The 21,959-nt window shown below is 47.6% G+C and overlaps 1 long non-coding RNA gene and 1 pseudogene across 1 annotated transcript; both read right to left on the bottom strand.

The window, feature by feature from the left end:
* Positions 1-1,108: 1,108 nt before the first annotated feature.
* On the bottom strand, positions 1,109-3,007 carry LOC129538142 (T-complex protein 1 subunit zeta-like; annotated as a pseudogene).
* Positions 3,008-10,703: 7,696 nt separating this feature from the next.
* LOC148778544 (uncharacterized) lies at positions 10,704-21,819 on the bottom strand. The gene is made up of 3 exons (XR_016038770.1): positions 21,620-21,819; positions 12,130-12,262; positions 10,704-11,440 (listed from the first exon to the last, which is right to left on the bottom strand). It is a non-coding gene; the product is annotated as an uncharacterized LOC148778544 (long non-coding RNA).
* Between the last annotated feature and the right edge of the window lie 140 nt (positions 21,820-21,959).

The raw sequence follows: 21,959 nt of genomic DNA, 5'->3' as shown, positions 1-21,959 counted from the left end.
CAGAACTGATGGGGCCTGGGAATTTGGGTGATGTGCAGCAGAACTGCCTACCAGCTCGGACATTTACACAAAAGAGAATTGACTTACATCTTGCTAACCCTCTTGCCATTTGATCTCTGTTAATACAGCCAGATCAATATTCTCATTCATACAATGGGGTATCTGCTCTGTCAGATAATAAACCGACTACACGTTATAGTAGTAAAAGGGGGTGCTGAAGCAGGAACACACACAAAGACAATAGATCAGAGTATAGAGCCCAGGAATAGTCCCATGAATATACAGGGACCAGATGGGGTGGTCAAGAAGGTGATGCAGGATGATGGGGAAAGAACGGGCTTTAGTAGATTGTATTGGGACAACCAGATCACTCTATGGCGAAAGACCAAGTTGGATCGCTACCCCAAACCACATACAAAGGTGGATTCCAGATAAACTGAAGATCTAAATATGGATGGTAAATTTATAAGATTAATTAATGAAAGTGTACAAAAACATTTTTGTGTGTCAGCTAGCATGGGAAGATACTACTGTATTTTTTAAAAAATGTTATACATACACAAAAGATGATGAGAACAGTCTAGTGAACCCCCTGTACTCAAGGCATTACATTCAATAGTCAAAAACATTTTCCCGATTGTATTTCTGCTTCTCATGAAAAGAAGCAGAGGAAAATGTAATTTATATTCATGTACCCCAGGCTTATATTCAACCGATATGTCCTGGTTAGTAAATTACTTTCATCTAGGTTGATAAAGGGTTGCTATTCTAAGATCTCTGAACAATTTTGTTTCATCCACTTGTTTTGTTCTTGTGTTTTATTTTATTTTTTTGTTTTTCAAGGAATATTTAATAACAAGGTAGATAACATATGTTTATCTAATATTTTGATATCACTGAGGGTAAAGCAAAATGTCCTGTTTATTGGGTAAGTATGGCCTGCTGTATGTGGACACTGCAGTGCAATTTTTAAAATACTGTTAATTATAATTTCAGAACTTCAGAATCTGAATAGGTGCCAGTGTTCTCTCCTTTTTTAATATGGGAAAAGAAAATCCTTTGAAGATCATTTGAAACTTGGACCAAAATTCCATAGCTATATTATTAGGATCACTCTGTAGTCTTCAGGATTCAGATACCAGGGAAGCTTCAATTCAACCTTTTAGAGAAGACATTCCAGCTCTCATGATCTCATCAGCCAGGAGAATGTTGGTGGCAATCACAGTGCAGGAGTGAAGAAGCTGTTTCTTTACGCAGTAGTTATCCCATATGCCTGCTTTTGCTGCTACCATTGGTTCATCCGGAGAAGGCAATGGCAAGCCACTCCAGTACTCTTGCCTAGAAAATCCCATGGACGCAGGACCCTGGTAGGCTGCAGTCCATGGGGTCGCTACCAGTCAGACATGACTGAGCGACTTCCCTTTCACTTTTCACTTTCACACATTGGAGAAGGAAATGGCAACCCACTCCAGTGTTCTTGCCTGGAGAATTCCGGGGATGGGGGAGCCTTGTGGACTGCCGTCTATGGGGTCGCACAGAGTCGGACATGACTGAAGTGACTTAGCATAGCATAGCATATTGGTTCATCAGTGTTCAAGTCCACACCCACAAGCTGACTGGATTCTGAACTGCTTGAATTTTAACTACTGTTTCCGGAAGGTCAAAACCAGAGTTCTGAGCAAGAACCTTGGAAATAATGAGCAATGCATCAGCAAATGCTTGAACTCCAAGCTGGGCCCTGATCTTTACACTGGGCTTGCATTTAACCAGGGCTTCTGCCATTATCACTTCCACTGCGCCAGCACCTGGGACTACACAGCCATCATCAATAGCATTTTTAACAGCCCTCAAGCCATCTCTTACTGCATCTTTGATCTGAGTAAGCATGTGCTTATTTGGTCCTTTGATCGATAATATGACAGAGTGAGGATTGTTACATTTCTCAATAAACGTGAACTCCTCTTCTCCCAATGTATATTCATAGACAAGTCCTGCATGTCCCAAACAATCAGGATTGAGGTCATCAAGAGAATTTAGGGCTATCCCACCACAAGCAAGAGTCGGCCTGTCCATGTTTCTTCTTTTAGCTCTGCTGAGAGCTGTTATGCCTTCTTTGGCAAGAGCATCTAAGGAAAAGGGATCAATTCCCTTTTGATTAAAAACAACAAATCCTTTATCTGAATCACCACAGACTTTCTTTTTCAGGTCGATTATTTTTTTAACTCTGTCTTTGATGAATATCCTTTCAGCTTTCACTAATTTCTCTCCCTCCTCTGCACTGTTGTAAAAAAATGCCAGAATTCACTTCTGTTTTTTTCATATTCTAATGACACGTTGCATGTGAGGATGTGTGTATCTTCTTCATATCAGGACTTCATGGTCCATAGCAAGACCTCTGATTGAGCTTGTATCTGTTTCAGATATATGTTTCATCTCCATGATCTCAACCACGAAGAGGTCAATAGTTTCATCTTGTGTTTTAATGGCCAAAATGGAGTCCACTATGGTCTCTGTTAAGACATCAGCAAGTTCAGCATGAACTTTAGTACGTAGAGATGTTGTGGCCACGTCTATAGGTGTTTCCCTGTCCATCTCTTTGCTTACTTAGACTTGTTCCAAAAACTGAAGTACCTTTTCCTTTGCAGCTTCAAATCCTTCTGTAATTATCTGGGATGAAGACTTTCAGAAATGGAGAGATCCACCTGCTTCAGCAGCTCTCCAACGATGAGGACATTGGAAGTGGTACCATCACCAGTTCTGTCATCCTGGGCTGTTGCTACTTTGGCTATTAAGGAGGCTGTTGGGTATTGAATTTACATTTCAAGAAGCAGCACATTTCCATCTTTAGTGAGTTTGATATCTCCAGCACCAGAAACAAGCACCTTCATGGTGCCCTTAGGCCCCAAGTTGGTCCTCAGCATGTCCTGCAGCCCCGGGCTGCACTGATGTTGACTTCCTGGGCTCGGGCCACCTTGGCCTTGGGGTTCAGAGTCTTCATGACCACCATTGCTGACCCAGCAGAGGAAGATAAGGGGACGCAGCATGGCGAAATGCCCTTAGCCAGTTCAGCATGGCTGGGAGTTGTTGTATTTTAAAGCAAACCCAAGGCATCATATTATTTCACCCATAAAGTAAGTGAAAATGCTTGTTGTTTAGCTGTGTCTGACTCTAAGCATCCCCACGGACTATACACTGCCAGGCTCTTCTGTCCATGGAACTCTCCAGGCAAGAATACTGGAGTGGGTTGCCATTCCCTTCTCCAGGGGATCTTTCTGACATAGGCATGTTCTTTACTATCTGAGCCTCCAGGGAAGCCCTTTCACCCATATAAGTACTTAAATATTCACCTTTAACATATAGACTTAAAAAATTATAACCGTAGTACCAGGGTCACACCGAACAAAATTTATAATTATTTTTTAATAATTTTATGTCATACTTAATTTGTGTTCAAATGATAAAGACTTTTAAAAACAAAACCTAAAAAGCACAAACCACAAGGCCAAAAGAGAAAAGATGAAAATATCAAAATTAAAGATTTATATTCACAAAGCATATCAAAGGTACATGGTAGGTTAGGAAAATCAACACAGAATTCATATCTAGAGTTGATCTTAGTCAAAGTGTGTACTGGTCTGTAAGTGATGAGCTTGCATCAGAATATCAATCAATTGTGATCACTAAGCATACTGCTTAGATTAGCTGAGATGTTTCTGTTTTATAGCAAGAATTTCTTTTAAAAATTTTTTATTGAATTATAGTTGATTTATGTGTTTTAATTTCCGCCCCATAGCGAAGTGACTCAGTTATGCATACATACATACGTGTATGCATATATTATTTTTCATATTCTTTTCCATTATAGTTTATCAAAGGATATTGAATACAGTTCCCTGTGTTGTACAATAGGACCTTGTTTATCCATCTTATATATAATATTATAGTTTGCATTTGCTAATCCCAAACTCCCAACCCTTCCCTCCCTCACCCCCTCCCCTTGGCAACCACAGCTCTGTTCTCTGTGTCTCGAGTCTGTTTCTGTTTTGTTTTGTAGATAGGTTCATTTGTGTCATATCCTAGATTCCACATACAAGTGATAGCATATGGTATTTGTCTTTCTCTTTCTGACTTACTTCACTGAGTATGATAACCTGTAGGTCCATCCATGTTGCTGCAAATGGCATTATTTCTTTTCATGACTGAGTAATATTCTGTTGTACATTTGTACCACACTCTCTTTATTCATTAGTCTATCAATGGACATTAAGGCTGTTTCCATACCTTCCTATAGTGAATAGTGTATAGCAAGAATTTTTTGATGGAAGAAGAGTGCTTTGATTTTACCAACATTTCTTAGGTAGTCTGTGGGTCCCCATTTTGAGTGGCGCTGATTGAGACTATTCAAATAACTCTAAATCAACAAGATAAAGACAGAAAATCCAACAGAAAAATGGGCGGGGGCTATGAATAGGCAATCCTCAGAAGAGAATTCTCAAATGATTGAAGCAGATGTGAAGAGATGCTCCAGCTCACGGGTAATGGGTGAGATGAAAATCAACACAAAGAGTCATCATTCATGCCCGTCAGAATGGCAGAGTAGAGGAGAGGGTAATGAATGCCAGGTGTGGACAGGTGTGTCGGGAGATAAAGACTGTGTACTGCTGAGTGTAGGATATTAACAGGTATAGCTAGTCTGGAGGTATAGCACACAGGTATAGCAAGCCACTCCAGTACTCTTGCCTAGAAAATCCCGTGGATGGAGGAGCCTGGTGGGCTGCAGTCCATGGGGTCGCTAAAGGTCGGACACGACTGAGCGACTTCACTTTCATTTTTCACTTTCCACTTTCACACATTGGAGAAGGAAATGGCAACCCACTCCAGTGTTCTTGTCTGGAGAATCCCAGGGACGGGGGAGCCTGGTGGGCTTCCGTCTATGGGGTCACACAGAGTCGGACACGACTGAAGTGACTTAGCAGCAGCAGCAGCTTAGCAGGCACATGCTTTTTGGCTCAGGATTCCACTCCTGGGTTTGTATCCCAGAAGATGCTTCAAACAGGACCCTGAAGGAGAATGTTCTCAGAGGTATTGGTTATGGAGGCGAGAAGTTGCCAGTGACCCAGGTGTGCATTCTGAGGGCCTGGGTACCATGCAAATGAATGTTTTCTTCAGAGTAATGGATAAGGTGTATTTACAGAACAAGGAGGAGCCTTGAGTCATATGCCAAGCCCAAAAGAGCAGAGAGAGAAGGAAATTGATCCCACTGTTCTAGCGATTCTCAAACTTTCATCTTAGATTCTCTTAAAAAGTTTTGAAGATTCCAAAGAGTTTTTGTCTGTATGTGTTATATCTACCTGCATTTATCATATAGAAACTTAAAATTTAAAACAACGTGTGGATTCATTAAAAAACAAATGTCAATGTATGTAAATATTTTATGAAAAACAGTTTTATTTTCCAAAGTAAAAAATACAGTGAGAAGTGACATTGTTTAACATTTTTGCAAATCTTTTGAACATCCACCTGGATAAAAGACAGCTGGATTCTCATATCTGCTTCTGGATTCATTCTGTTGTGATATAACACATCCTGTAAGCTCTGGAGAACTCTAGTGTACATTCAGGAGAGAGCAAGATGAAAAAGGCCAAGAGGATCTTAGTATTGTCATGAGAAGTATGTCAACCTGAACCACACTTTGAGAATTTCTGTATTACAACATTCGTGTCTATGAACAACACATACAGACCCAGATAATTTCACTACACAGTTTACTTTTTAGGCACATTCAAGGCTGTACATCAAATCTATCGGGTCAGTGCTTGTGGGGAACAAGAGGGGAATGGGAGGGGCTTGGGAAAAAGGGACAAATAAGACAAAACGAAGCTCATCTGTATGTGTTTTACTGAGGATTGAAATTAAACTCAGGTCTCCATACCTGCACGTGAAGAATAAAAATTATGAAAAACAAAATAAAATAAGAAGACAGTCTCATGTAGCTGCTAAGTAGAACCTGACTGGCCAGGGCTCTGTGAGGAGGCAGGGAGGCTGGTGTGTGTGTGTGTGTGTGTGTGTGTGTGTGTGTGTGTGTGTAGCAGGCATGGGGGTTAGAAGTGATGAGGTCTAATGGGAGCAGAACAATGAATTCATCTGGACCCAAATCCAGGATATTCAGGGACAAGAGGGAGGAGATGCAGCTTCTGCCACATCCCTCTTCTTCTCTCCCCAACAGCCTCCAAGCTCCCGGTGAGGACCGTTCTCCCCTTAGACAAAGTCTGCCTCCTGGCTTGAGGCTGGGCCAGTGTGGAGAGGTCTATAGTCGTGCCCACAGCCCACTGCTACAGCACTACAGACCCGACTGCAGGGCTGAGGGGAGATGCCCTGGGTGACCCCAAAGGCCCTTCCAGACCTCTAGGCCTTGACATCAGGGTCATTTGGTGGCCACAGCTCTGAAAGACACAGCTCTAACTCCTCCCTCCTGGCTTCTGCCCTGCCAGGTACAGCTCTGCAGGTGCTGGGCACCTTATACCATGGTGTCAGCTGGGAGCAGTGCCCTCCCCGAAGGACCTTCCCGCTTGCCTCAAAGCAGGGCCACAGACTGCATCCAGTCCCCTTGAGGACATCCAGCCTCCCCTTCCCCTGCTAGGCACTCAGGAGTAGGAAGAATTCACCTGAAAGTCTCTGGCCAATGCCAACCACAGCTGGCCGGCTAGCTCACAGGTGGCTGGCTCTGCCTGCTCGTCCTCTTTAAGATGGTAGGTGTCCTGGGGAGGGCTTCTGTGGACACCCCTTGGTGTTCCATTCAGCCTTTGCCCTGCCTTCATCAATTGCCCTATGGGCTCTTTGTCACTTTGTCCAGGTGTCTGCCCACAGGTGTGTCCCCTGACTGCACTGTAAGCGATTGAGGTCAGGGACATTCTTCCTTCCTGCCTGTGTTCCCAGGGCTAGGCACTCAGGAGGGACTCAGCATTTGAGAAAAGAATGAGAAGTAAAGTCCTGTGTAGGAGAGGGGCTGCAAGAGGCCAGGGGTGAGGGATGGGGTGGTTAGGAAGGAAGGTGGCTACTTCTGGTCACATTTCCCCTTCTACCATGGCCAGGGGCTCTGCCTCCCCTCTCTTCCCCTCCTGCGATAGTCAGCACTCTTCGTGCCCGTATCCTTTAATCAGAGGTATATTGCTGCTGTGTTAGTCGCTGACTCTGCGATCCCATGGACTATAGATGACCACGCTCCTCTGTCCATGGACTTCTCCAGGCAAGAATTCTGGAGTGGGTAGCCATTCCCTTCTCCAGGGGATCTTCCTGACCCAGGGATCAAACCCAGGTTTTCTGCATTGCAGGCCGATTCTTTACCACTGAGCCACCAGGGAAGCCCTAAGTATGAACCTTTCCAAACAGGCAGAAAAGTCAACAGTTGTCACGAATATAATTAACACTCACGGACCCCAGGCTTGTATTCAGCTGAGATGGCCCTGTTGTTAAAATATATTCAGACAGGTTGGGAAATGAGCTGTTCTCCTGAGTTCTCAAACTTGCTCCTTCCACCCCCCTCCCAAGACATCTCCGCCACCAGCAATTAAATGGTTAATTTGGGCCCAGCCCAGGAGTGGCGTGTGCAGAGCTGGGTGCCAGGATCTTAGTGGTTCTTACAGATCCCCAACATCTCCCTGGAGGATCCACTTCTCAGCTTCGTCACAGGCGAACATATTTTCTTATTTATTTCAGATTTTCTTTAAAGAAATAAAACAACAGGGAATCTGGAAGCTACTGGTGTACCCCTCCCCCTCCCATCTCCACCATAATGAATTTGTTGCTTTTCATTCCCTTGCATGTGGTTGTATTTTTGCTATAGAGATAAAGTATCCGTCAACAAAATATTGTACTGTTTTGCATAACTTCGAGCTTTATATAAATGCTACCAAGCTGTCCACATCCTTCTGCAACATGCTTTTGTGCCCAACGTTGTTTTGAGAGGGTCCGCGTCGACACACGTAGCTCTCTGTGTTCTTCTTCACTGCTGAAGTGCAGGCATGCCATTGGATGACTAGACTGTGATTTGGAAAATCTACTTTTTTCTTTTGAGGATTTGGGTTGTTTCCAGTGGTTTGCTTTTGGCAAACTGTGGTAGAATAAACATCCTCGTGCATATCTTTTGGTGCACACGTGCATAGATTTCCGTTGGATATGGTTCCAGTTATCTGTGGCTGCAAAACAAACCCCCAAATGTAATGACTTTACACTAACAACCATTTCACCAGATGCGCTGTGTCAGGAATTCAGGGCAGGGTTCTGTGGGGGCTTCTGTTGCCCTTGCACTGATGGGGGTCACCCCATGGGAACCCTCTGTGCTGGCCTGGATGGTGGTTTGGCGGGGGACGGCTGGACGACTGAGCATCTCTCTGGTCTCTCCAGCATGGAGGTCTTATGGTCTTCAGAATACTTACCTAGTGGCTCACATTTTTAGGAATGAGTGTCCTGGCCAGTAAGGCAGAAGCCGTGTGGCCTCTTGTGTCACCTAGCCTTACCTCCACGGAACTCATTGACTGCTGTGACCCCAGAGCCACCAAGACTTCAGGGGGTGGACCCTACCTGTGGGTAAGATGCATGGCAAGCAATTTTTCAGTTCAGTTCAGTTCAGTCACTCAGTCGTTTCCGACTCTCCGCGACCCCATGAATCACAGCACGCCAGGCCTCCCTGTCCATCACCAACTCCCGGAGTTCACTCAAACTCATGTCCACAGAGTTGGTGATGCCATCCAGGCATCTCATTCTTGGTCGTCCCCTTCTCCTCCCACCCCCAACCCTTACCAGCATCAGAGTCTTTTCCAGTGAGTCAACTCGTCGCATGAGGTGGCCAAAGTATTGCAGTTTCAGCTTTAGCATCAGTCCTTCCAATGAACACCCAGGATTGATCTCCTTTAGGATGGACTGGTTGGATCTCCTTGCAGTCCAAGGGACTCTCAAGAGTCTCCTCCAACACCACAGTTCAAAAGCAATTTTTAGCCATTCTTAAAAACCATGTCACATACCCAGGGGCAGAGCTATGTGCTGGGGGTCTGTGTGCCTTCAACTAACTGCACTGGGCTTTGCCAAGTTACCCTCCCAGGTGAGGGCACAGCCTGGTATGGGAGTTCCTAGTTCTCTGCATGCTTGTCAAGACTTCCTAGTGTCAGACTTCTTATTTTTTGAGACATGGTACCGTACTATGGTTTCAATTGATTTCTTTAACTGTACTCATAAGATAGCATGATTAGTAACGACACTGAATATTCATACGTTTATTAGCCACTCAGGTTTTCTTTTCTCCAAAATGCCTGTTTCTGTTACTTGCTTGTTTTTTTTCTTGGGTAGTCTGTTTTCCTCCAATATACTTGTAGACAGTCTTTTTTTGGGGCTGTACCACGCAGCACGTGGAACTTCCCTGACCAGGGGTCAAACCCGTGTCCCCTGTGCTGGAAGCACAGAGTCTTAACCACTGGACCACCAAGGAAGTCCTTGTAAGCATTCTTCATAGTACTTAGATACCAATCCTTCGGCAGACATAGGTATATATATCTCTCTGTGGCTTATCTGTTCGCTTTTAAAAATGTCATTTTTTTGATAGGCAGCTTTTTCATTTTAACGTAGTTAAATTGGTCATACTTTTTCTTTATGGCCTGTGCTTTGTGTGTCTCAACAAGCCAGGTATACCCTGTGCTTACACCTCAATTGCCTGAGCTCAGGGGCCTGGCTGGATTCTGTCTGTCTCTCCACCAAGCCAGTCTGACTCTCACATCTTCCTTCCTATGTCCCCAGCACATGGGGATGCCTCTCCTCCTGCTACCAACCAGGGTTCCTGGCCTTCCCTAATCAATAGAAATTGATCAGAGACCAGGAAAGAAACTCAGGCAAGGCTTTACTGGGGCCCCCGCTACAGCAGGGGGCAGTGAGAACAAATAACAGGTTCCCCTGCTTGCTCACTGAGGGAGGGTGAGCTGGTTCCTCATATGGGGTGAGGATAGGAGTGTGTCCCAGGGTTGGGCCAAAGGAGTGGTTTACGGTGTTGGCCCATCCCTTTGGTTGGTGTTGAATGCAAGGGGCATGTTCATGGGCGGTAACCTGCTTTTTACTCCTGACCCCCTCTTTTGCTTCTGGCTCCTCAGAGAAGCAGTTGGGTTTTGTTTTTTGTTTTATTTTTTGGTCTTTTTGTGTCTTTTTGTCCATTATTTGCCTGAACTGTGCACATGCACACAGCTACTTTTAGTCCATCAGTTTCTTTGTATTTTGTTGCTGGAGGAGACTTGTGTTCAGGTACAAGCCCTGAAGCAAAGGGTCCCCGGTCCCAGGTCCCAGGTCTCGGGTCCCAGTCTGTCTCACTCCAAGTGGCCCATGAGTACCCTACCTGCCCCTGAAAGTATCCCCAGGCCCTGTCCCTCTCAGTATTTCCCCAGGGGCTTCCTCTGTCCCTCCTTCCTTGCTCTACTCCCAGGCCCCCTGGTGCCTATTTTAACTTCTTTTTATTTCCTGCAGCTTTGCACTGATCTGCATTTGTAAGCCTGGAGTTTTAGGCTTATGTTTCCTGCTCAGCATTGGCTTGCACCCAGGAAAGGTGGTTCCTGAGTTTGGCTGCAGAGGCCTATGTTCCCCAAGTGTCATCAACAGAAACATCAGACTTTTAACAAAGTTCACAAAACATACTATCAGAACAATGAAAAAAATTATTTTGCACAATATTAAAATAATAGCATAATTTATTAGTAATCACCCTGAGACACACCAACAGGAAAGGGATACAGTGCAGAGCAATACTTAAATAAAAACACCAAATCACATCCAGTCTCCTTTGACACTGAACTCTGGGATGATCAACTGAAACTTGGCGTTTCTTCTCATTTAGAGGGAAACCACGCCCTTTTAAGCTTCTGGGGCCAATGCCCGGGCCCTTCTTCACAGCTTCCCACTGTGGGGCAGCTCTGGACGTTTCTGGCCATTCCAGGAGCAGCGGGCTCCCTGGTTACAGATACAGCACTGTGCTCTCGCATGATCAGTCACTCCTAGCCCTGTTCTGGGCACTTAGCCGCACCTGGATCCACACTTCCCCAAGCACTGCCCCAAGTCCACATCACCTTCAAGGGGAGATCGTGGCAGCAGAAAAAGGTGAAGATGTGCTGACCTCTCCTTGGAGGCTGGGGGTCAGGGAGTGAGGGGTAGGGTAGCCTCCACTGGGCAGGGATATGGGGCCGGAAGGGGAGGGTGTTTTCAGAGGTCTATGGAATATCCAGGGGTCAGAGAGAAGCAGACGTTGGTGCTGCTAGGCAGGAAAAGCAGGAGGAGAGAAGCAAGGGTGGAGGAAACCCAGCTGGCCCTGCAGGAGGACTTCAAGAAGAGCTGGGCAGGCTGTCGGTGCCCAGAAAGTGGTCTGTCCTCCCCACGTCCAGGCTCTGGTCCTTCTGTGCCCATGACACCTCACCTAAAAGACAGAAGGAAAATGTGACTTCTTCCTAAGGTTTTATGAAAAGTAAGCTTGTTTTACTTAAACATAAGAGTGATTAGAACAATGACCAACAATTTAAGTGAGGGTTTTTTTTCCCCCATTAAAAACAAATACCAATTACTCGAGAGAGAGAGATGGGGCAGGTTATATTCCTTATTTGATAGATGGGGAAATAGCCCCAGGGACTAGAGGGTGCCCTTCAGGGAGATTGGAAGCCGTTCTCGGGGCTGGCCTGGAGAACTTTCCCACGAGGCAGGGTGGGAAAGCATTCTTGCCCGAAGTGGATGCCAAGCAGGGGTGAGCTTCCATGTGACTCCTGCCGTGATAACACAGTGTGACACCCTTCTTCTGGCAGCAGAAAAGCTGAGAGCAGAGGGAGGGGCTGCAAGCCAGTTGGTTCCCAGCAAGGCTGGCTGTTTCCATTCCCCAATCTCCACTGGGAGGATGAGGCTGGCCTTGAGATGGCAGAGCTGGGGAGGGGAGACACCCACATCCTCCCAGCTCACGGGGCTTCCCCTGACACCCCCTTCCCATCACTACCTTCGCCCTGTTGGGGGGGTGGTGGTTATCTGATGCAGCTACTCCCACAGGCTATTCAGATGGCAGAGAGGCCCTTCCCACGGGATCTGAGACTTAAAAGTGGGTTGGATGAGGGCAGCGCTTACCCTGAAGAAATGAACTGGGCACTGTGGAATTTCAGGCAGCAGCGGGAGGCCTAAAGGGCAGGCGGTGAGGTGGGACTGGGGACGGGTTTCCGGTTACCTGTCAACATCACTCAGATTCCTGATTTCTGCCCTCCTGCCAGACACCAGGGGGAAAATGAGCTCTTATTAATAGCTTCAGGCATCAGCCCATTTTCTGCAGCCACCTGTACCAACACATTCACCCGTTTATTATTTGTTTCATTCTACATCCATCCATCCATCCACTCTTCTGTCTATTCAGCTCATGTTCATCGAGGGGCAGCCTTTGTTTGCAGTCCCCAGGTCCCGCACTTGCAGGTTGGTTGCCCTTGTGCAGATCACTTCACGTCTGTGTCCTCAGTTTCTGCAAGTGTACACAGGGATGACAATTGTACCTACTACATAGAACCTTCTGTGAGACTCAGGTGAAATACATACCCAGCACACACACATTATTTTACGTGTTAGAATTTTTTTTTTAAATTTTTTTTCAATTCACTCATTTATTCAATTTTTCTATTTACTCATGTTTATTCATAATCACTGCCCTAGTACCAGGAAATGAACTTGATTTTCTTCTTAGTTTTTCTTTTTCATAGCTTCTTACCTCTGCCCTTTGGTTGGAGGATGAGGGGCTCTTCTTAGAAAATAGATCCTGGAAGCTGATCCTGGACACCAGGTGTTTTTTGTTTTTAATTTGTCAAAGTATAACTGATTCACAGTGTTGTGTTAATTTCTGCTGTACAACTCAGTAATTCAGTTAATACACATATATCCATTCTTTTTCATATTCTTTTCCATTAATGATATTCCATATACTATACAGTAGGACCTTGTCGCTTATCCATCCTATATATTGGATATTGGAAGTCATATTTTAAGAGAGACCAGAAGAGGGGAGGACACTCCCAGCAAACTCCCAGAATCCTTCCCACCAGTCTTACTTGCTGATCAGTTTGAGGCTTCTCCTGGGTTCCTGGGTCCCATGTACCCATCTTGTCCAGTCCTTTCCAATGGACAGAGATCTGAAGGCAAGAAGGACCAGAGAGGGAGTACCAGCCTCTTCTCTTCCTAGACCTTCTCTGATTTAACATTCCTTATAGCCTTTAGAAGTATAGGACTAGTTCCATTTTGTGATAAGAAAACTGAAGTTCAGAGAGGTGAAGAGACTTGCCCCAGGTTGCACAGCAAACAAATTGCAGAGTTGGGATGCACACCTGGGCTTGGTAGGTTGCGAATCTCAATGTCCTCCCCCAACTGCAAAGCCCTAAATTCTCTGGTTGGAGGAGAGGTGCTCAGAGTTGAGTGTCTTGGCTGTGGCTCCTCTATTTTCATCCCCCTCAGTTCCCTCACTGCTGAGTCTACACATCCCCCTTGACCCGCCTCGCCTGAAGTCCCAAGAGCTGCTGGAAATCTGCAACAGTTTCAAATGGAGTGGGAGGGCACCTGACTCTGGACTCTCCTGGGAGAGCAAGGGCACTGTGGTTCTCACCAGGGGGGTGAGGGTGGCCAGCTAGACTGAGACGCCAGCTCAGGGTCTGGAGATGTGGTTTCCCTGTTTCCCCTGCCAGTCCAGGGTGTGAGGACCTTCTCCCAACCTCTCGACTGTAGCAAAAACAGGTACAGAGTCTGCCCTGTCCTTGCCAGGCTGGAACCTGGCCTCAGGCCCAGGCAGATCCAGGCCTGGGAGCTCAGGAGTCACCCTCTCTCACTGTCTGCCGCTGGGGCAGCATCCCTGTGTCAGCTCAACTCAGTTCTACCCATTCCACTTGTATTTCTGGAGCTCCACTCACACGCCAGTCCTGTGCCAGGTACAGATGTCATCTGGCCCTCAGGGGATTGACTTCGTCCCTGTGCCCACAGGAGGCCCCAGCTTATCCACTGTGCTGTCAAGAGCAGGGCTGTCCAAGGGGCGGCTTGGTGCAGAGAGAGGAGAGGTGTAGGGAGCACCTCTTGTCTGGAGAGGTGCAGGGAGCACCAAGTGGAGCATCCAGGACGAGGGTGGGTTTGCTTCATTCATTGCACAGGGCATTTCAGCACCCACAACTGCAAGCTGACAGGCTGGGGGCTGCAGTGGGGTTGGGGCTCTGCATCCAGGCTGGAAAAACGAAGCTGGTGTCACAGACAACTCCATGGCAATGACTAAAAAGCCACCCCCAGCCCGCGCGCGCGCACACACACACACCTCTGCATGCATCTTGCTTCTAAAATAATCTGCTTCAGTGTGATGACAAATATGGCGCCAACACCCCAAATACCCATCATTAAGAGAATGAGTGGTACCATGCACACAATGAAATACTATAAAGCAGTCAAAAAGAACAAACTATTGTTACACAGAACAGGAGGGAATCTCACAGCCATCACCGCGGGCCACGGCCCAGATACATGTGCCCGCTGTTCTGATTCTATCTGTACAAATTCGAGAACAGATAACCAGGATGTGATGATGGAGGTGGGAAGAGCGGGCATCTTTGAGAGGGATGTGTGAACTGGGAAGGCACATGATGGGGAACTTTCTGGCTACTTGGGTGTAATCGTGTGAAAAAATATTGTGCACCTCAGAGCATGCACTTTAACGTATGCTGCTGTTCTTCAGTCAGTAAGTCGTGTCCAACTCTTTACGACCCCATGGACTGCAGCATGCAGTCCTTCACTATCTCCCGGAGTTCCTCAAACTCATGTCCATTAAATCAGTGATGCCATCCAGCCATCTCTTCCTCTGTTGCCCCTTTCTCCTCCTGCTCTCAATCTTTCCAAGCATCAAGGTCTTTTCCAATGAACTGGCTCTTCCCGTCAGGTGGCCAAAGTACTGGAGTTTCAGCTTCAGCATCAGTCCTTCCAATGGATACTCAGGATTGATTTCCTTTAGGATTGGCTGGTTTGATCTCCTAGGTAATGTATGCTATTATATCTTAATTAAAAAGCAAAAACATCCCACCCCCACCCCTGCCAAGCAACCTAGTAGAAAGTGACAGTGGACTTTTGCTGTGTTTCAGCTTCTCAGAATCATCAGGCCTGCAATTTTCTTTGGGGAATACCTACCCCACCCCCACCCCCAGTGGACACAACCTCGGGACAGCCATGTGACTGTATGTTGCCAACTTGACACTCCCTCTTGGAATGTGCATTTGGGGCAGAGGAAAGAGAAAGACCCCAAATGGTAGGAGTTCACTGGCTGTAGAGGCTGTCTGTCAGTTGGTCCTGCTCTTGGACACGCATGGAGGCTGCAGGTGGGTCTGCTGGGCCCCCAGCCTTCTCTCCATCCTCGGGCCCCAAGATCTTACAACCAACTATACATGGTGGAGGTCAGTTTTAGAGAACTGCCCCAGTGGTACCTGTGTCACCTTTACACACTCACCAAATCTTGGGGGGCCTGGGATAAAGATGGGGGCCCCAACTCAATTCTGTAGCCTTTGGGTCACTGTTCATTGAGGAAGGAAATCAGGGCCCTTCTGAGATGCTCACCCAGGATCTCACCTAACCTTCAAGGGTCTACAGCATGAGTGAGAAAGAAGCCTTTTCTATTGAAAAGGCCCCTGTGGGGCCCTGGGCATGGAAGCCTTTCTGTATCCCAGTTTCTGATTTATAAGGAACAGACTCCAGACTCCATGACATTCCCTGAGTCCCAAAGGGCAGATTAGGACAGTTACTGATCAGGGAAGGGATGCAGGGACAAGGGAAGGGATGCAGGCCAAGAAGTGAGAGTGCAACCTTGGGACTGGGTCCTGGTTCCCCCTCAAGGAATACTCTTAACAGTAACTGAGCTCTCTTACAAAGCTGAGACCCCTGACAAAAGAAAGATGTTAGCATTCTCCATCCCAGAGAGTGGGTCACACTTTGAGAGCCTCAAGAACCACAGAAGCTTATCAGGAGATCGCATGAGGTCTCCAGATTAAAGGAGTGCAGGCCCTGCACACATCCTGATCCTTATCAGCACCTCTGCCCTTGAACCATTTCTATAAAACTCCTCACCAAATCCTCATGGGGTTGGGATATAGTTTTTGAGGGTACAAGTCCACGGTGTCTACTTTTGCAAAGTCTACTTTGGCAAAGCAATAAAGGTCTTCTTTTCTACTTCACCCCGAACTCTGTCTCTGAGATTCAATTCAGCACTGATGTACAGAGGCCAAGTTTCCGGCATCACTGTTATAAGCATCTTAGATCTGTGGGTGGTTTGCTACCTGGCTGGTCTGACTGTGCCAACAGCCACAACTTGGGATCTCCAGTCCAGACCTCTTTTCTGGATCCCATGGCAATTCTCAAAAGAGCATCTCCATGTTGAGGCCCTCCCACTCTCTTCCTTTTGCCTGCACTTCAAGCACTGCTCAGCCAGCCAGGTGAAGGACACATAGCCATCCTCTGTTTTAAGCCAGAATCCTTGCACCGTCCTCACGCTTCTGACCTCCTCAGCCCTGCCGGCCCCTCCCTCCTAAGGCAGTGTGGGTCCCGAGCAGCCCTGACCCCCTTCCACTCTCAATCCTTACTGTCTGTCTTCCTCAAACTTCCCGTCTTTCATTCCAATGGCTGCCGCTTTTCGTAGCCCGGTTCATTGCCCACATCCACACTCTCCCTCTCGGCCAGAGTGGGCTTTGGAAAATTAAAATCTAATTATGCCCCTGCCTGTCTAGTTCCCCTCAGTGGGCACCCTTTGCTTCCAAGCCCCCTTTGCTCATGCAGGTGTCTCCAGCCACCCTCTGGCCACGTGGCTTCTCTTTTGGTTCCGTCTCCTGGCCCAGGAGCACCCATATGAACTGTGTCATTTATATTCAGATGTGTTGAAATCTGGGGCCTTGCCAGCCCTAGAAGGACTGCCCCTCTCAGGATAATCCCTAAGGATGGTAAACAAAAGCGAGTGTGCTTTTCAAATACAAGCCAACAATCTTATATGGGCCACTGTTCTCCTGCCTTGATCACCCCAGGGCCAGGTACCAGGTAAACAGGGCCAGCCCCTGTGCCCAGAGCCTACTGAAAGCATTCAAACTAGCCAGTCCTAAGTCTGCTGACCCTGCCTCATCCATTCCATTGCATGGAAACCACAGTCAAGATTCTTGTTTACATTCTTCCCTGTCCCCTCTGTGTCCTGACCAGAAGCAGCGCTCCTGGGACACAAAGTGCCCACTGCCTTGGGATCTGTGAGTACAACCTGCTATTTTCAATATACTGGCCTTCCCACATGGAAATCATAATAAAAACCTATCCAAAACAGCATCCTTGCCCCTCTGCTCCTGGGCAGCTCCTTCATATCCTCCAGCCTGTCTCAGGTGTCCTGCCTCTGTTGGCCTCTCCTGCTCTCTCCTCTGAGGCCTCCTATTCCATCACACTGTACTATCATTGGTGGTTTCTTCTTCTTCTTTAAAAATATTTATTTATTTGGCCACTTTGGGTCTTAATTGCAGCACATGGGATCTTCAATTTTCATTGCAGCATGTGGGATCTTTAACTGTAGTATGCAGGTGCTTAGTTGGGGCATGGGGATCTACTTCCCTGACCAGGGATTGAGCCTGGGCCCCTTGCATTGGGAGTGCAGAGTCTAAGCCACTGGATCATGAGGGAAGTTCCCCTTTGGTGTTTTCAAAGCTCTGTCTTCCCAGAGTGGCTCTAACCTTCAGTGGAACAGTAATGACTGTCTTCTATCTCACTTTTGTATTCTTGGCAGATAGTAAGTGCTCAATAAATATCGGCTTTCGAATGACTGAATGAACAAGCAGGTGCTGCTCATAAGCCCTCTTATCACAGAGCTCAGCTACCCTTCCAGCCAAGAAGGGACAGGAATAAAACTGTCTGCAAAGTCTTCGCCACTTTCCTCACTGATAACATGGGTCAATTTCCCCTCCCTTGGATATGGGCTACCTTTGACCCACAGAAGGGACCGGAAGTGACATTGCAGCTTCGGAGCCCAGCCTTAGTCCCTAAGAGGGCTGCCACTTCTTCTTCTCCATCTGGAAACATTCCTCCTTGGAACCCAACAGCCACACGGAGCATCCCGTAAATACAAACGACACACTCAGCTTACAGTGCAAGCTGGGTTCCTCAAGGAACCTCCCTGCCATGTGAGTGAAACCAGGGAGGACCCTGTGGGGCTCCTGGGCATGAAAGTCTTTTGAACCCCCATTTCTTTTCGGTGAGACCCCAGCCTCCGTGACCTTCCCTGAGTTCCAAAGGGCAGATGTGAACAGTTGCTAATCAAGGGAGAAGCACCCAAGAAACCACCTGAAGCAAGATTAAAGGGACCAGAGAAGCGCACCAAGATCAGGAAACTGACCGCCTGAGACCCTTTGATGTTGTTGCTAAGTTGTGTCTGACTCTGCCACCCCATGGGCTGCAGCATGCCAGGTTTCTCTGTCCTTCATCATCTCCCGGAGTTTTCTCAAACTCACGTCCATTGAGTCAATGATGCCATCCAACCATTTCATCCTCTGTCACCCCCTTCTCTTCCTGCCCTCAATCTTTCCCAGCATCAGGGTCTTTTCCAATGAGTCAAATTTTCACATCAGGTGACCAAAGTATTGGAGCTTCATCTTCAGAATTAGTCCTTCCAGTGAATACTTCCTAAAGGAAATCAACTGGTTTGATCTTCTTGCAGTCCAAGGGACTCTCAAGAGTCTTCTCCAACACCACAGTTTGAAAGCATCAATTTTTCAGGGCTCAGCATTCTTTCCGGTCCAACTCTCCCATTCATACATGACCACTAGAAAAACCATAGCTTGGATTATACAGACCTGAGACTCTGCTCACACCCTAATCTTGTCAGCAATCCCATCCTTGAAGTACTGTTATAAAAGTGAAAGAGTTGCTCAGTAGTGTCTGACTCTTTGCAACTCCATGTACTGTAGTCCGCCAGGCTCCTCTGTCCATGGAATTTTCCAGGCAAGAACACTGGAGTGGGTAGCCATTTCTTTTTCCAGGGGATCTTCTTGACCCAGGGATTGAACCTGGTCTCCTGCACTGCAGGCAGATTCTTTACCATCTGAGACATCGAGGAAGCCCCAATTGTTATAAAACTCGTCATCAAATCCTCCTGGATTGGGACACAGAGTTTTCGAAGGCAGAAGTCAGCTGTATCCCCCTTTGCCTGGCAAAGCTATCAAGCTATTCTTTTCTACTTCACCCGAAACTGAGATTCGATTTGGCACTGGTGTACAGAGAAGCTGAGCCTTTGGCATCCTGAGTGGGACCATTCCAGACCTTTCAGCTCAGAAACCAGCTGAAGCAGGTGCACAACCCTCCCCGTATGCTGCAAGGAGCAAGACTTCTTATCAAGCGCTGCCAAAGTTCCTGGTCCACACACATCGTGAGCAAATAAAATAGCTGCTGTTTCAGCCGCTCAGCTCTGTGGTAGAGGGTTGGGCAGTGATGGCCCTGGGTGGGGAAAGATCCTGCTGCATGTCAGGTCATGAACCATTTACGAAGCTCAGAACAGCCCTGCCAGAAAGATATGATCCCCATTGTACAGAAGGAGACTGAGGACCAGGGATGAGATCATTTGCCAATGTCACAAAGGTAGAGAAAGGGACAGCAGGATTTTGTCTGGCTCCAGACCCTTCTTCCTTCCATCCACCCCTCTCCATGTGGAAGAGAAATGACTTGAGACTCGATGGATGGACCTAGAGGTGGGCTTGGGGCTAGAACCCAAGAGCCTCCATGGTGGGCAGAGGATGGGAGACGGTGCTGGGGAGATACCCCATGACCAGCCAGCCCCACATGGCCTGGCTGCAGGCCTGGTGTGAAATCACATTTTCTCCACCAGGCCAATGCTTGGTTGCAGGGTACCCCTGGCCTCACATTGCCCTGCTGGCCTTGGCTTTGCCTGGGAACAGATGCTGTCAGCAGCGAGGGGACACCCCGAGGCCTGGCTATGCTTGTCGGGAGCCATTAGAGGGAAGCTTAGAAGTGGGGCCCTCGGGGCTCGCTCACAGTCTCTTTGCAGGAGTTTCCTGATCCCTTTCTTCCCACAGAGGTGGGGGCCATCCAGGGCCAGCATGGGCACTCTCAGCTCTGAGGTTTTCCTCTTGGGCACTTGGCCGCCTGGTTCCCTCGGTCCTGGTAGGGTGTTGGAAGGCTTGGCTGGGCATCATCACCATAGGCTGCCAGCCGGCACCACTGTCTCCTCCATCTCTGACCACAACAACAGTAATAGGTGTGGACTGTCAGACATGGCCCCAGTTGAGAAGACAGAAAAGCTGGATAATGAATTACGGTGTGGAGATGGGATTTGAGCTCAAGTAGGCTGCTCCTGAGGATACTGTACTAGCTCAGGTCATTACTCTGTTAAACAGGCACCTGGCACCTACTTTCAAGTTAAAGAGCAGAGGGATTATAGAATTTATAGTTATGTATCTCTTTCCCTTTCGCTTGCCTTTTTGCCGTCACTGTTATTATTGAAACAAACCAAACCTTGATAGCATACCTAAAGCTATTAGAATAACACAGAATGTGCAAAGGAAAAAAAATTGCTTATTCATGGATTGGATTTGAGATTTCAGAGAGGTTAGTTAAGCTGCCCAGGATCACACAGCATAAGCAGCAGAACTGGGGTATGCATTCTGTAGTCTTGCCCCCTGACTTAGGCATTCACAAAGCAATCTGCTTTGGATCAACCCCTCCCTCCAGGGTTCTCATCTGCCTCAATGGCCCCTATTATCTTCCCTCTTGGGCTGTGTCTAACTCACCTTTGAATTCACAGAGCACCGTGCAGCATCTGGTACTTGCTGGGCACTCAGCACTACTTTCTGAAATGAATGGAGCCCATGGAGGATGGGCAGCAGAGGCACAGAGAGGCCAGGGCCTTATTTCAGGTTGTCACAGCACAGGGACCAGATCCCAGGACTCCAGGATCGGACCCTGGAGGCCAGATCAACACACTTACACCTTGGACAAACACCGGGGGAAGGGTCAATGGTTTGGTCAACAAAAGCGTTGTGTGTTCAGAGAGCACCAGCTGGGTAGGGCTCTGGCAGGGAGATGGGTGAGGAGGCTGGTTCCAGAGGCCTGGAAATAGAGGGGCTTCCGGAGCCCAGAAAGAGGGAGGGGAGAGTGGAATGGCCCCTTTTTTTCCTCTTTTTTTCCCCACCTTGGCCTTGGTGTTAAGGTTGAAAGATAACATACAGAGCACCCAGTTAAATCTGAATTTCAAACAAGCACCGAATCATTTTCAGTGTATGTATATCCCAAATATTACACGGAATAGAATTATAGTAAAAAGATGCCCTCATTGCTTACCTGCAGCTCAGATTAAACTGGGTGTCTTATGTTTTTATTTGCTAAACCTGGCAACCCTACCTGCAGTTAGCTGCCCAGGCTGGTGAATGGGCATCAGGGCAGGGCAGGGCCTGGTTTGTGTGCTGGCCGTGGGGTCCTACTTCCTTGGCAATGTAACCTCAGGCAGATTCTCTCCGTGAATCCTTACTGCACAAGAGAAGTCTGACCCAGACCCTGTCCTGGGCTCCAGCCCCTTCCTTCCTACACTCACCTGACTTGCGTTTCTTTACCGTCCGTGGCAAGCATCATTCTTTGCAGCCAGTTGTGTCTGTTTTGTTGTGCTGTTTGCTGCCCTCCCCAGCCACACCCCCGACTGAAAGCACTGCAGACAGGGCTCAGACTTTTATCTGTGCTTCTTTCATCCCTCTGAGCACAGGGGTGCCCTCAGAGTGCATAGTGGGGCTCATGCACTGTCACAGCGGGGCTCATACACTGTCACAGCGGGGCTCATATGCACTGTCACAGCGGGGCTCATGCACTGTCACAGCGGGGCTCATATGCACTGTCACTGCGGGGCTCATGCACTGTCACTGCGGGGCTCATGCACTGTC

This window comes from Moschus berezovskii, chromosome 2 (genome assembly GCF_049115385.1).
Source record: "Moschus berezovskii isolate FMDL1 chromosome 2, NW_MosBer_1.0, whole genome shotgun sequence".
Classification (NCBI taxonomy): domain Eukaryota; kingdom Metazoa; phylum Chordata; class Mammalia; order Artiodactyla; family Moschidae; genus Moschus; species Moschus berezovskii.
Note: the sequence above shows the minus strand (reverse complement) of the source record. Positions and strands in the feature narration are given on the sequence as shown.